Source organism: Hydra viridissima, unplaced genomic scaffold, assembly GCF_058129835.1.
Source record: "Hydra viridissima isolate aposymbiotic clone 2 unplaced genomic scaffold, HvirCarnegie_v1 scaffold_13, whole genome shotgun sequence".
Taxonomy (NCBI): Eukaryota; Metazoa; Cnidaria; class Hydrozoa; order Anthoathecata; family Hydridae; genus Hydra; species Hydra viridissima.
The window spans coordinates 6,216,829-6,226,457 of record NW_028324312.1 but is presented as its reverse complement, the minus strand read 5'-3'; the positions used below and the strand labels follow the sequence as shown (position 1 = coordinate 6,226,457).

Sequence of the window (9,629 nt, the reverse complement as noted above, 5' to 3'; positions counted from 1 at the left end):
ATTTAAAAAAAATCATTTTATAAACTTGTAAATAATGTTTAAAGAATATTCTTTTGTATACGTAAACCATGTTATTTCTTTGTACTGTAAACTCTATTCAAATATTGTGTTAACGACAGAATCACGTGCTGTTATTGCTTCTTTTTTGATTGTAAACCTTTGATGTTGGGTGACGTTAACAATTTTGTTTGTGGTTGTCAGAAATTTTAAATTTTTAGAATTTTTTTTGTAATCTTTTTTGTTGCCGTGTTTTATTTTTGGACCCTAAAATAACAAAGATCCTTTTTCAATCTCAAAATAAATTATCAAAATTAGATAACTCATCTTGTTTTTGTTTGGTTCAGCTTTAACAATAAAAGCAGCTTTAGTAATAAAATAGCAAACAGTTGTACCTTTTGAAGCCAGCCTTCTCTTTTTGAGTTACTGCTCGAGCAGTTCGGTCGCGTATAGCCCTTGGAGACGCATGCGCGGTTGGTTATGCATAATATTTTATCAAATGTTAATTCGCAGTATTTTACTATTAAAAGATCATTAACTAGGGCTGATTTTGCTTGAATTAGAAATTAAAACCCATTTTTGTAAAATTTGAACTTGATGACGTTTCAGTGATTAATAGGAATTTTGAGACTGAACATATCCATGTTGAACCAGGTTTAAGATGGATGAAATGGCATACCATTGCACCATACCTTTTTAGAATTGTTACAAATACATCATTCAGCAACTGAAAAATCGCAAAATTTTCGAAAAAATCCTGCAATAATAAATTTGTTAAAATGTGGGACCTCATAATAATCCTTATTTATAAATACGAAACCATCAAAAGTGAAATATGAATCTAATCTAGTATTATTATTTTTTAACAACCTTCAAAGATATTTTTGTGTTTACACACCGCAGCTCATCCTTTGGTGAAAACTTTTGAAACTAATCATGTGAATGCGTATTTTCATTTTACTTTTTTTAAGTTGAAGTGTAATAAGTTTATTATTGTAAATTGGTATTTAAAGTACAATTAGGTGCATTATATTTGTACTTGCATTTATTTATTTGTTAGATACAATCAATTCGTTTAAAAACAAACATGAGAAAAACAAAAACAATTTGTTTTGCAGCGCTAAAAAAAAAAATAACAACAAACCTAGTATTAGTATACTCTGGGTTAATACTTGGATAAATTTTAAATGTAACACTAACAATCCTAACTATTCTAAGCCGATTAGTGATTCTTGTAAAAGCACTTTATTGACAAAGCGATAACCTACAAAATTTCCCCCATTAGTTGTAATGATACAACGAAAGAAGAAAATATGGCGATATTAAAAAGAAGAAAGTATGAAGACATTAAATCATCCAATGTCAAGAAAACATCTATGAAAGTATCATTTACACTTGGGTCGCTAAGATTTAACAGTAAAAAGTTTAATTTAGATGGATCAAAAAAAGTTAAAGATAAAGAATATTTTAATTGTATAGATGAAGTTCTTCTATTTGCATGATAGTGATCCAGTTGTTAGCCATAAGTTTTCCTTCAAACTTCCGTCTGATGGAAGGCGCAACAAATCATATCTTCAAAGAAATAGAAATAATAGCTAAACCAAAAATATTTTAAAAAGTTGAAAATAATTACAGCATCGCAAATTTAGTTAGGAATGTATCATAAGTGGTCGCAGAAAAAAATATTGAAAAGTTGGGCAAAGTAAACTTGTCTCCAGTCTCCAGTCCAATTAAAGCCACGAAGAAGATTTTGCATTTTAGAACATCTTGTTAACGATTGTTTTGGTCAAAATCTCTGAAGCCAACATTTGAAGGAAATATTTAGTTATTTAGGAATCATTACACAACCTTGGTGGAAGATTATGGGGTAATAGTTACAGTGAAGTTATACATTACATTTCGATATGTAGGTCCTTTCGACAAAGATTACATTTTAATATGTAGGTGCTTTCTACAAAGAATACATTTCGATATGTAGGTCCTTTCTACAAAGATTACATTTTAATATGTAGGTGCTTTCTACAAAGAATACATTTCGATATGTAGGTCCTTTCTACAAAGATAAGAACATTGACTTGGGTTTTTTCAGTAAAAAAACAGGGAGAAGCAATTCGCTACCATTTTAAATGGAAGAATGGCAATGTTTAAAGGCGTCTCACAAACATCACAAGCAAATTACTTGAAAAAAGCGGTAATTAATGGAAAATAATGGGAAAAGTTGTTAAGTTCTTTTCATAAACAAAATTTTTATTTTTTATAAACAAAATTTTATTTTTTATAAACAAAATTTTTATTAAAAAAATGTTATTTTCTTAATAAAAATTATTTTTATTATTTTTATTTATTAAGAAAGTTATTTTCTTAATAAAAATTTTGTTCATGAAAAATATAAAAAAAACTAAAGAAAATTATTTCTTAGAATATTTTGTTACATAGAATTTTAAATAGTGACAATAGTCAAATGATCAAAAACTCAAAATTTTCTTTTACGAAAAGAGGGAAAATCACCCATCTAGTTCTTTCTCCCTTCCTTCCCTCCATTTATAGCTACAGACCTGTATTTAATTTATAATTTTTTTCAATCTATCAATAAATTGTTACTTTTCACTTGATGCTCAAGTGAAAGGTAGCATACTTATTCATAAATTGAAAAAATCTTTTGTACTTAAAGCTGAATTTTTGATGAGGGACCTCAAAGAAAATATTTTTGATACCTTAAATAGGCTTTATAGCAAATCAGTTAACCTTCCCCCCTCCTCACCCTCTTAAGTTCGTTAATGGTTGATATAGAAGTTGTTGGCAATCAACAAGTGGTGATACTTTTTAGTGTTTAGTACCTCTCTCGCAGGTCAGTCTTGTCTTCGTCTATTAGACGATATAATTAGCACAACACCGGTAATGGTTAGTGTAAGCCTTCGCAAAGTATTATTCTATTAAGAATAATATCATTTTAAAATCCGCAAGTTGGCGTTGACTATAGTGAATGTGTTTTAGCATCTTTTTCACACTGTTATAGTCTTTATAAAAATTAGATATTAGTAATGAAAATATAATAATAGTAATAATAAAAAAAAAAAAGTAAACAAAAAAAAAAGGTCACAATTCAATAAATATGCTGCTACTATATCTCAGTCATTGAGGCAAAAAGTCATATAGACAAAGCAATGACGCTAAATGCCAAATCGTCAGGTTAGAATTATTTTATCTCTAATTTTAAATGTTGGGAGAAAATGAATTGTTGATTTTACTAAGTAATGATTACTTTTAAAATACATTTTATTTTTAAAATTTTTTTTTCTAAATAGTTTCTTTAGATATAAATTATTTGTAGAATAGGTTATTCTTTCTTAAAAAAGTAATAGCAAAATTTTAAGTAATTTTTACTTACAGAAAAGTTCAAAAACTTTCTTTCAACGTTTAAAACGGGAGGTAGAACAAAATAGTTCTAACCTGACGAGATGTTTAACAACAACAAAAAAATACCATAAATATTATATTTTAAGTAATTACTAGTTTTTCATTTGATGGAGAGGATTTTAAAATGCCTTAAATAGAAATTATTTAGAATGGATTTAACGACACCTAATTAAGTTTGTAGTTTAATGACACCTAATTAGCTTAAAAAGTTGAGATACATTTCATTGTTTTAAAGCTTGATGTAGTTTGCTTTAATGCCTACTCTTCATCACTCAGAGGATTTACAGGATCTCCGCGTGCAAATGTACAAACACAATATTTATTTGTTTTAACATTTTCATTTGCTTTAATTATTTACTTCGTTCACGCTTCTTGACGAAATTTCTTTCATAAATTCGTACTCTTATTTTTTTGACTTCTCTTTTCTTGTTTACTTTGAGCGACATTTGATATTACACTTTAATGCAAGGTATAGAAAATAACTTACAAGGATTTGTAGAGAGCTGCAAGTTCAAAAAAGAAAGATAATATTAAAGCGTACAACCGCCAAATGTCTACGGATATTTACAAATACGAATTGAGTAACAATGTTTCTGCATGTTGATTGGTGTTTTTTTTTTTGTAACAATGTTTCTGCATGTTGATTGGTGTTTTTTCACATACTTGCTTATTTTGTTTTTAAACTTCGTGATGTTTGCAAAGCTGATCTTGTTGAAATATTTCCTCAGGCATTTTTAAAGGTAGCGTTTTCATTCATTAGCGCAGTTTGAGTGGAAGTATGGCAATATTTCCCATGACAAAGAGGTGAAAACCTCACAAGTATTAAACAATTGTTTGCCTTTCTCTTATATATTTAGTGATTCTAATGAATCCTCTTTAATCTCTAGACTTTTCTAATGTTTTAAAGATTCCAATGATCGCTCTTTGATACTTTAGGGACCATTTGTATTTATTGTATATTCTACATTTCTTGGGTATTTGGGGATTATGATAAGTTTTCTTTGATCTTCGAGGAATTAAAAGTATTCTAAGTATGATTAAGTCCGTCCAATGAGTTCTCTTTGGTCTTTGATGGAATTTTTTTATTAGGGATTAGGTTTTCTTTTATTTCCCGTTCCTTTGAAGGATTATTTTTAGTTACTCATAAAAAGCACATAATACAAGTTTTTATGGTTTTAAGGAGTGAAGAGACGAGTACATCCGAATCATTGTCTAAACTTGTTTGTATGAAACGTTTTTATAGCATATTAATCATCATAAAAAATATCGTAACATAGATATCGGATCGTATACAGAACATAAAAATTTTAAACCATATTAAATGTTTCCAAAGTCTACTAAAAGTATTTGAAACGTAACTATAAGACTAAGTACTAAATAGATCTTAATTCCAGTACTGCTAAAAATTACTCAGTTGAATAGGAACTAAAAAGATCTGGAACAAAGTTTATAAAAAAAACGATCAATTGTTTTAAAATAATAACTTTAAATAATGTTAAGGAAAATAACAGTTGTTAGAACCGTTTATTTAAAATAGTAATAGTTATCTAAAAATATAAATTCGAGTTTATGTAATATTAGTTTAGCATTAGTTAATATCAATTTTATTAATATTATTTGTGAAATGTTAACATCGGTTCGAGTTTATATTGAAATTGGAAATCTTGAACAGTCATTGCGAGGTCTGGAAGATCTTGATCGTTGTGAGAATGCATGACATTTTTCTATGTACAATAAAACAAAATTGCTTTTACTAAATATTTACGATTACAATAAGCAAATTAAGATAAAAAAAAAATTAAAAAGCTATAAATGAAAAATGAGGATGTTAAAAAAACTGCCAATAGTTATTGTGCAAACTTGTTTACAAGTAATGTAAATAAGTTTTAAATAACCAGAGTTTAGTGATAAATTTTTTCACTTTTAAATACAAATTTAATCGAAAAACTAATTTTTACACAAAGAGAAAAGAGAGCATGGTATCAATGAAACAAGTGTAAAAAGTACGATACAAATGTAAAAAGAATGTATCAAGCGTAAGAAGATTGTATCAAGTGTACGTAAAAAAAAAAAAGAAAATTTATAGCTGAAGATTTTTCGAAAAGCATAAACATTTTTGTTTTAACTGTAAGAAGCAATGACGTAACAAAAAAAAAAAGAAGTAGTGACGTAACAAAAAAAAAAAAGCTAAAAAATTATTATAAAATATTTCAGTAAATAATCCTATATAATTTACATCCTGTAAAGCTTGAAAATTCAGAACTCATCCAAAAATTGGATTATTACTCAAAATTTAACAATATAGTCAGCGACATATTTTTACTAAGATCATTAAAGAAAATCGATACAGCTTCATCTACATCTCGCCCCAAATTTCCTTAATGAGAACACTTTTCACCATAAGTTTGGTCAAACACCATTACGACGCCTTTGCATTGTTCAGTAGAGCTGTTGCAACCTCTTTCGTTTATTTCGACAAGACTGACCATTTGTTTCTGAAGTCTTTTTTCAGAAATAAATGATCAGCGTTATCAAACTTGTCAAACTTATAAATATCCTTAAGCGCTTTGTTAGACATAAAAAGATAACACGCATTTTTCTGTTTTTAACATTTGTAAAATAAGCAGAACTTAGTTTTCTCTTGTTATTCAAGGTTATTAATAGCTATATTTATCGGAAGCTGTATATATTGAATGAGAAATCTAATTTATTTTACAGACTGTTCAGTAATTGTGAGATATCGGTTAAATAGTGAGCTATTTAACCGATATCTCACTTGTCGCTAAAATTAAAGATGGTTACTAATAATAACGAAAATAAATCTAAAAAAAAGATGTTTTTAAACCCAATAAACACATGGCTTCATGATGAGGTTTAGAATTTAGTTCTTCTCAACGTCAACGGTTTGTTAAAAATGTAGGTTGTAACACGTCTTATTGCACTTCAATGATATTAAGATTTTCTTTCACAACTTCAAGATAATACCAAGTTGCTTGATCATCAACCATTTGTTGTGAGCCATGGTCGATTCTTCTAGATTTTTGAGTGAATTTGGAATTTTTAGAAATATTTTTGGATTAAATTTGAGAAAAATTTAAGATAATAATTTCTTTTCATATGTGTTTACTATTATAACTGGTAAATTGAGGACCAGCGGGGTAATAGTAGATAAATTGAGGATAAGCGGGGTAATAGTACATACATATAAAACAGGCGTGGATCTAAGGGGTGGCCATTGCGGCAATGTTTAGGGTGTTTTCGCTTAAGAAATATCCCTAAAAATTTTTTTGTCTGTGGTAATTTACGGATTTTGACTGTAGAGATTCCTACCATGGCAACAACGGTTCTTATTATACGTTACCGACATTTTATTCAATCAATAAAGGCTATGAAAAAAAAAAAAATCAAAATATCGACCTTTATCGAAATTTCAAACGTGAAAATAAAATTTGGCCACACAGTTACGAATTCCTGGATTCCGCACCTGGAAAATAAACTTTAAATGTTATGATCTAAACTTTTTTATTGGACGCCTAACGTTGAGTGTTTACGTTAGGTACATAATTAGGGCATTGGAAACAAAATTATGAATTGGTTCTATTTAAAGTTAATTGTAAATTTTTATGTTTAACTTACTTTGTCTTTGTTGGTTACTCTTCAACTACATCAAGAAGTTTTTGAAATAACATCATTTTTGTTATATTTCTCCACATTTATTCATAAATTTATTTATACATTTAGTAATACTTACATTTATTCATATTTATTTATTTATTACTTTCTGGTTTGCTTGAATCACTTTAAATATCAAACTTGCTTTTATTGTTGCTGTTGTTGTTGTTTTTAAATTCATTTTACTTGGTTCGATCAACAGTAACTGGACTTTTATGCAAACTGCAATTTATGAGCTGTTGTCTACGTATTGTTCGATATAACGACTGGTGTCTCGGCGCCGTCCAGTTGCTGTGTTGCTAGTGATTTTTATTTTATTGTTTCAAGAAGTTTAGATTATCTGCCTTTTGTTGTCTTCGTTTCGTTGGCGTTTGAAAAAATGCAGCGCAAATGCTTGCTACTCCATCATTTTGCATGCTTTATCTTTTAATATGAGTTATTTAATATGAATTATTAAACTTAATTTGAAAAACATTCTTAGACGAAATTTCAAGCAAATAAAACGTATTTTCCGTAGCAATTTTGAAATCTAAAACGTTTCATCCGTTACTCATGTGTTCAATGACGCAACTTAAAAGTGAGTGACGCAATAGAATACAAAAAAATTGTTGGAAAAACACGCAGCTTTAACTTTTAAAGCGTTTGTGGGCTTTTAGTTAGTTTTTTTTTTTAAATGTATTTATATAAATGTAAAATAAAAACATATTTGTATCAATGATTTCAAATAATCAAAATATAGTTTCGTGAAATTAACATATTTAAGAGCTGCTGGACCTTTTTACACAATTTCTTTAATTACTTTTTTGTAATAAATAACTTGATTGAAACAAGATACCGCAATGTAATTACGACCTTGGTTCACCCTCCCCCTTTCTCTTCTTTCTTCCCACATTAAATGATGAAACGGTAATAGATGACACAATAATTGTGACGCAACGTAAGTAGAAAATGTTTAAATATAAAATTTTACAAATATTTTACAAATTATTCATTTCATTATTTATCTTTATTATATTATCTTATTATTTTATAACATAAGATCTAAAAATGTTTTAAGCATAAACAAAATTATAAGTTAAACTTCATAGAAAATGTTTTTTTTTTCTGACCGTTTTTCATTTCATCCTCTTGTCGACTCCATTGTTTTTCATTTCACATTCGCGTTTTCTTCAATTTTTTTAGTATTAACAGCGGTAAAATCAGAAAGTTAAAACATTGATGATTTGCCAGAGCTTATCCTCCCAAAGTTAGGAGTTTTAATTGGCTATAAAATCAATCGGATATCTACAAAGTTGTCCTTTACCCGTTTGTGATCACTGATATTTGTAAGAAAGGCTTCGAAAACTACTAGCATTATAAAATCAAAAGGAAGGCAAAAGCAGATAAAAACATTAAATGCTCATTGTAAACTTGTATTTATCGAGAAAATTTTGTATTATTTTACTATAGTAACCATAACGACATATTTACGTCTAGGTTCCCTATTGTCATTAAGTTTGTCTCCAGTTTCTTCATTTAGTTGCATGTTTTCATTTAGGTTCCAGTGTTTTCAAGGTTTCTTATTACTTTTTAGCCTCCCCTTACTTTCCATTTCTTTGATCATGCCCACTAATGATATATAACTTTATCAACGAATTAAACAATTTTCAATTGATAGTTACGTATTTCCACTAATCTAGCTCTTTCATAACTTACCGACTAATTTACAAAACCTTTACTCGCAACATAACTATCGTCTCCTTTTTTTTTTTAGAATTAGAATTCTTTCTACGCTTATTCAAGTTTCTTAATAGATTCAAGCCGCTCGCATTGTGGTTGAAATAATTGTCTTTATTGGTATAAATATTTTGATGCAGTTAAATCTCCGGAAAAAAAAACATCAGGTATAAACGCTTCCTGTTTTATGTGCCACAGAAAATAGACTTAATTTGAGAGCTGTTTTTAAAATCAATGGGCCCAAATCACCTTTCAATTTGAAAGAATCAAAGTTCCTAATAATAAAGAAAATAAATAAAAAAAACGGAAAATGAAAGTTTCAATATAAAATGAAGACAAACAAAATATTTTTTGCCAAAAATTTTTTAATCATTTTTGTTACATTTTAACGCATAAATTAACGTTTGTTACCTTTTAATGCATAAATAAATGTTTGTTACCTTTTAACGCATAAATTATAAAGCGAAGAACTAAATCCACAACTAAATTAAAGCAAAACACAAAATAAACCTTTTTTTCGCACCTAATTGAGTTCTTTATTTGGTACGTTTCTAACAATAAACACGTGTTTGATCCAGGGATTCAGCATTTGATTGTTAACTGACGAAATAATTTTAACAAAATTCAATTAATAATGTGCCTTATCACAATCTTCTTAACAAAGAAACAACTTAATGAAATGAACTCCTTTTAGCTTGGTTAAGCGAGTTGAGTTCAGTCCGCAGCAGTAGCACGTACCGAAGGGTAATATAGGATTTTCAGTAATGCAAATCTTGAAATCCGACCATTCATTACTGTTCATCACTATTGTATTTCACAATTCGCGC

The 9,629-nt window shown here is 28.3% G+C and overlaps 1 long non-coding RNA gene across 1 annotated transcript; it reads right to left on the bottom strand.

The window, feature by feature from the left end:
* Positions 1–4,619: 4,619 nt before the first annotated feature.
* On the bottom strand, positions 4,620–9,572 carry LOC149880184 (uncharacterized). The gene is made up of 2 exons (XR_016446111.1): positions 9,326–9,572; positions 4,620–5,138 (listed from the first exon to the last, which is right to left on the bottom strand). It is a non-coding gene; the product is annotated as an uncharacterized LOC149880184 (long non-coding RNA).
* Positions 9,573–9,629: the final 57 nt, after the last annotated feature.